The sequence below is a fragment of the Dermacentor andersoni genome, chromosome 6, assembly GCF_023375885.2.
Source record: "Dermacentor andersoni chromosome 6, qqDerAnde1_hic_scaffold, whole genome shotgun sequence".
NCBI classification, from domain to species: Eukaryota; Metazoa; Arthropoda; class Arachnida; order Ixodida; family Ixodidae; genus Dermacentor; species Dermacentor andersoni.
The window spans coordinates 94,721,115-94,727,861 of NC_092819.1; the positions used below are offsets into that span (position 1 = coordinate 94,721,115).

Consider the following 6,747-nt stretch of genomic DNA (forward strand, 5'->3'; position numbering starts at 1 on the left):
ATTCCAAATGATATTCTATTCGCACACACACATACATAAATACACAGTAATTTTCTAGAGGGTCATGGAGTGCAGAGTAGGAGCTGCTACGTCCCCACCAGTCATATAGTTTGGGTGGCCCTGAAATGGGCCGTTTAGTGTTCCATGCTGCAGCTTGTCACAGGTGAAGTGCACTTCAACACGTAGAAACTGGAGGTACCTAAGCACAAGTACAGTTTCAGCAAGTTAGGTGCAGGCTCAGCTGGATTCTGTGTTGCAGAACTGGATGGCTCAGATGCTCTGCTGGGTGAATCAAAACCCAAGTCGTGGAGGATGTGATGTGCCCAAGTGAGAGCAGTGACTTCTCAAGAAACGTGGCAGTATGAGCCTGATGTGGTGAAAACACATCAGAAGCAAAAATGAAAGCTGGGGCTGAACCTTGGTGGCTTGAAATGCAATTTGTCCGGGTTACAGTTATCAGCATGCTTAAACGCTTGAATGGCATGCTTAAGCCTGCTTGGGCGACATTTACCGATAACACCTGGCTCTAGATACCTTACATCTGAGAACACGCTGCTGCACTGATATGATGGACTTTCTGATCGTCTGCTGCTTCCCGGCTTCTGACGCAAAAGTGGTGCTATGCAAGTGCAGTCCTCAAAGGGGGAGCTTGCAGCTCTGACATTGGACTGGGTCTTGCACTGCTGCACTGATCACTGCTGCCTTTATCTTTTTCACTTTACTGGCCACTGTGGTTTGGTGACTGTAGCGTGTGAAGGTGCCTTGTAACAAAAGTCAAGACAACACATCCTGGCATGTGCTGATGAAAGTTGTCATGTGTTATCTTTACTTTTGCTCAGTGGCAATGCAGTGCCTTCAGGAAATTGCAGCTGCTGAAGACACAAAGGCCTGTGAGGAGAAAGATTAGGGAAGTACCATCAGTGCAGCAGTCCATACACAGTTGTAAGCTACCCCGAATCCAGTGTTACCACCAAATGCCACCTGTGCAGGTCAAAGGATGCCATTCAAGCACTGTGGACAATAGTGCTAATGACTGTATTAGTGACAAGATGCTTGAAGCAGATAGCTTGAACATGGCTTGAATAGGTGATTCGCGACAATGACAATAGAACAAACAAGGACACGTTCCAGCACATAAGAAGAATGAGAAGAGGTGCAGAGACAAAAGGATAACTTTTCTTTGAAAATGTCTGTCTTTGAATTCCAACTAGCCCAACTGTCGGCCTCATACAGAACAGACATCGTGGCCATTGGAGGCATAGCAATATGGCAGTCAGATGACTGACTATGGCAGTTTGGGTTAATATAAGTCCATCAACCACTGACAGCTCCAGTGAAAGTGCAAAAGAGGAACAACAACATGTCCTTGCTTGTAGTTAAGCCTCAGGCACTGAGCGTTATTCCGGAGGTCATCAAGAGGCCAGACCTTACTTCTATTACTTAAGGTGTTGCAGCGCCAAATATTCAACTGAGACGACTTGAGTGGAAGTTTGAAAAAGTCCCTGGAATGTGGTAAAATCCCACCCTCAAAGTGGTCTCCCATTATTTCCAGAACAACCACAGGAGCACTGTCAATCAGGAACCAGTCTCCAGGCTTCACATGTTGCAGTTTCTGCTCGACTTGGTTTTTGGACGAGTCCCTCAGTTCGCAGATTCTCCTACTTTGCTGTGAAAGTGGCTTGTTGGAGGATCGCAGCAACTTGTTCATTCGTCCAAGATAGCTATCAAAAGGGAATGCACTAAGCTGATCCAATGGGCCATGGTCCCGGCACTGGTCAGCAAGATGAATTAGTGAGTGCACATTGTACACAAGCTGTTTTTTTTCGTATAGCTCACTAAACTCTTGATCAAAGTACCTCAGCACATCTTTGGCGAAATCATTGTATTCACAGTAGTACTGAGGTGATGCTAAAATTCTGATAGCTACATGAATCATTAGAAAATGTTTGTAGTGTGTTGGAGGCAGAAGAGGCTTCAGGACAACAAGCCCCACATAAAGGAGGAATGTCCGAAACTCTGTTGCTTTCCAGCGATCAAGTTTTTCTGTACTCCTTGGCTTTCGCTGGAAATATGTTGGAAATGCTTTGGATGCCTCTCGCAGGCGTTCATTTAGTTGGCAACGATACAGTCTGCTCAATCTATTACTGTGGCCTTGGCATACCCAATTTTTTAAAAGTCGTCGCATGAATCCCAGGCAAACGAGGTGCATGTATTCAGATGGGAAAAATGCAATCATGTCGACATCAAGCGATAGGAATAGTGAAAAACCATAATGGTGGCGCTTGTTCTCTTGAGATCGAAATGATGCATTCGTTCGTGTTGGTGCGTGCAGTTTGGGAAATGTGACCCTGTTTTCAATGTGCCACCCTTTTTCGTTGCATCGCTCACACGCATAATAGCCAGTGTGGCCAACAATACATTTCACGTAGCTCCTTGCTGGAGCATCGCACACCATGGCTTTAATGCTCACCTGTACTCGAACATCTCCTATGCTTAACCCTTCAGACGCAAGCTCCGAGACCTCTCGCACAAATGGCTCTAGATAGTCCTGCAGAGATGGTGGCTTCCCTGCACCGCAATACACACTTACAACAAATGGTGGTGATGCCTCCACATTTGTAATGCGGCGCAAAATGGGCCAAAAGGCAGCTGGCTACTTCTGTAAAGAGGGACTCCATCGATGTTGCCCTGTAGCTTCAGTTCACTTGGAACTACTTGCCCCGGCGGCAACACTTGACGAATTCCTGCTGCAAGGCCAAAGTGCACAAAAGACCCATTTTGACCCACCTGAGGTTTGCGCTCAGTTCTCAAAACTGTCCTAGCATCCTTTGAAAGGTCAGAGAAGCCTCTTCGACGGCAAAAATCGAGGGCATCGTTAATGCATGCATGAGTCATATTATGTTTGGAAGCAATGACAGCAAACTCTTCACTTGCTGTCATTTGTTCAGGAGATACACGAGACAGCACTGAGCTACAAGTGAGTGCTATTCTCTCATCTGGCCCCGTGCAGCTGTCTGAAGCAACAAAGTCATCAGACTCATCCCAAGATTTGCTACGTTGGAGACTACCTTTGTCACTTGAGCTACTATCAGAGTCGCTGTGCTCACGTGAAGACATATCCACAATTTCTGATCGCAACTCTTCAACAAAAGGTGCACCTTGTCCGCAGACGCTGTTGACTAAGGTTTCGCTTCCCGACTGCTCGATCAACATTTTGAGTGGAGGCTCACCCCCGTCGTCCGTCGAAATTGAACTTCCTGATTGCCTGCTGCTTCCCACCTTCAGAGGCGAAAGTGGCGCTACGCGAGCACTGTCCGTAAAGGTGCTTGCAGCTCTGTTGTTGGACAGGGAAACCGATGAAGGCCCAGCAACAAGCCGCGCGAGTCCTAGATCATTCAATATGTTGTCGTATTCCTTTCTTACGACTCTACATTTTCTCCACTTGGAAGTCATGGTGTGCGAAAGAGACGAGTCAGAAGCCCAAGCCGCAACGCTGCAACCCGTGCCAAAAAACGCAAAATGACAGCGAGGCGAAGGCGTGCACAGCAGCAGCGCTGTGGGGCAGTCAGTCAGTCACAACAAGGAACAGCCGAGCAGCTAGCACATGAGCCAAATAGAATCGAACGGAGCTTCGTCCGTTCGTGTTAAAGGTCCGTTTGATTCGCCCGCACCACTGTGAACCAGGTCACATCGATTCGCGAGAAGTTCGGAGCTTCATTTCTGCGGTGCAGGCACAGCGCGACACTCGAAAGGAATGACAAGGTGCAGACGCGGTGCAGACGCGGTGGAGGCGTTCTGTCCGACTAATGTGTACAGAGTGCGTAAGTTTGAAAGATCCTGAAATTCTGGTATGATCAGCTTCTGAGGCGTTCATACACCCGCGCTTGTGTAGACACGGCAGATGCACGTATGCGGGCTTTTAACGGCGCTTGCGCATATGGGCCATGTCGTCTCCTACGCCGCTGCTTCGCACCTGTACGTCTGCTAAATTAAGTTCGTATACCACCACGTGTGCGTCTGCACCACGGTGTAAGAATAGGCTGTGGTCTGCACGAAGCCAGCGCCGACAATAGAGAGCGTAGAGAGGGCGCAAAATAATCGCGAATCAGCTCTGCGCTTTTTCTGCACCTTTTGTTACGAATGGCGAGGTGCAGCACTTTGCGAACTGGTGCAGGTAAATCGAACGTACCTTAGGTGCTTTCGATTCACCGACATCACATACGAACCGTAGCGAAGCCGCCACGGCAAGCTGGATTGTGGATCGGATTAAAACAATGATTATTACACTTCTTTTTTTGTCATTCTCTGATTCTGGTGCGACCCGCGCGACTCGAACACACTTTCCGGTGCGCTTGTTTGCATTGCGTATCACGAGCCGTAATTCATGAAGTAATAATGTACTTTTGCACTGGCAATTCGAGAGGTGGCGTATAGTGAAGCCAAGGAATTACGGGGTTATAAAAAACCGTTGGTTCCTCGCTTTTCTCTCTCCTATCGTCTATCGTCCCGGATACGTTCTTCGTCGCGCCATCGCCATCGACAGTCTTGCCGTAGCCTTCCTTGTTCCCAACGTGCACGTGAGTACGCATTTCATTTTCTTTTTATTTTTTTCGTATAAGGTTTTTCTTGTCGGGATTGTACCTTATATGCATTCTCATCTACGGGTCAACGTCGTGTGCGAGTATGTGCGTAGTTAACGGCACGTGCCCAATATGCAGCGAGCGCACGTGTGGCCAGGTGATCGGTCGCGTACTATGTGATATCGAGATGAGCTCTGATTATGCGCACATGTGCTGTACTCCGGAATGGCATTGAGTAGAGCGCTCTTTTGAAGCGCAGAAAGACACTAAGCGTATAATTCATGCACAACTTGCGCAAAATAGTTGCACCAGACCTTGAATGAGGTCTGTCAGGGATCTGCGAGTGTCACCCAGCCACATGTCGTCTCTGGCATCTTTTAGGGCAGCAGAGTCCACACGCAACCATGCCGGCCAGGAAATAAATGAGTCGTATCACGAAAAATTCCGACGCTGCTTCTGAGGTGCTGGTAAAAAAAAATAAGCCACGTGAATTCTATGCGAAACAATAATGCAGCTGAAAAATAATCTAAAAGTCTTCTTTAGTGATCCTTGTCCGTCCCGTACGAGTGGTATGGTTTAGTGCGACAAAATGAGGTCAGAATGTACCATTTCGCTTCAGACACATGTTTCAGCCACGTGTTGTTCACAACTTAGAGCAAAGGTGTTCACCAGCTTCCGCTAGCTTTATTCTTCATGGGAGACGAGAATGTACGTCGTGCAAAAGGATACGTGCCTAATAAAACGGCCGATTTCGCATGCTTGCACAGAAACCTCCGGCCTTAAGCCGTGGTTCGATTATGTTAATCAGACGGCGCTTGAAAATAGCGGACGGTTTGTGGAATCCAATGGACCCTTTAGCAAAACCTCTAAAACAGATCCACTGCATAGGGAAAAAGAATTCTCAAAATTCCAGCGTGCCCCGTACTCTACACGGAGACCAGGCGTAGAATGGCTCCTTATACTCGTGGCAATTGTATGCGAACACTGGCACGCTAGACAAGGTGCTGATGTCTTGCCAGCATCCTTAGGCAGAAATTGCGAGATAATTTGCAGTAGTGTCAACCCGGTTCGCAGCAAGTTTATAAGGTGGCTTACTTCAGTAGAAGTGGTTCTGTACGCAACTTGCACACCAATTTCTTCTTCGGGACAATCGCGCTTCCCCACAGGCGATTTTCGTCCTTTACAAACCCGACATGTCTTTTCATTGCATTCTCTGTTACATTTCATTACAAGTATGGGACATACAGTGGAAATCCATTTGAAAGACCAGTTCGCGGAATGTGAATAATACACCGTGAACACTTTGCAAAACTGGCAACTTCGCTTTCCTGCAAAACAAAAGCTTTCACCACCAAAAGCTCATTAGCACAATAGATTTCTGCACCAAGTGTCTGGGGTGTTCAAATGAGGTGCTGGCCATTGTTCTGCAATTGGAGCCTGACTTCTGAATTTAATTTACTTTTTCCCAAAGTCTAATTCAGAAATTCGATTCTGTTGCAGACCTAGCTTGGCTGCACTTGCCTGTCAGAGTGACAAGGATTATCTGTCATACTATGGCTTGTTAACCTGCATAACAAAGCATTTCAGATCTTGAATAAGTCACAGTTCAATAGAGGGATCTGCTTATGCAGACAATGGTGCATTCTGTCTTTCTTTCATAAAAAAAATGCAGAGATGGGTCAGTTAAGAGGTTTAATTTGTTCTGAGAACAGCATTTTAGTGTAGCTGCCTTCCGATTCAAATTGCCTATTGTGTTCAGGATAAGGTGTCGCACCACCTTCTAGCCCGAGGCAAGCCTGGTTTGCATTCTATCGTTGCCCAGTAATTTTCTGCTGCTGTGATGGTACTTATTATCAACTTCAATGTATATGAAGTTGGGAGTGTGTTATGTCTGCTTTGAGGACTCGCTCGGGGTAAGGGATCCGCAGTACAGGGGATTTCTCTAGGGACTCATGGGTTGATATATAGAGATGCCAATTCACTATTTCTCCAGCGAGGGATTGCGAAGCACCTCTTTTACAAATATTGCTCCCATGACTGATACCTACATGGTCTGTTTCCTCGCAGAACATAATGAAGCCAACAGACAAATTGCTCTTGTTTTCATTTAGATGAAGAAATATAATGAGAAATTAATGTTGATGAAAAGGCAACTTCCAGCTGATGG

At 46.8% G+C, this 6,747-nt stretch overlaps 1 pseudogene; it reads right to left on the reverse strand.

Annotated features, from left to right (window-relative positions):
- Positions 1 to 1,300: 1,300 nt before the first annotated feature.
- On the reverse strand, positions 1,301 to 3,117 carry LOC126530800 (uncharacterized; annotated as a pseudogene).
- Positions 3,118 to 6,747: the final 3,630 nt, after the last annotated feature.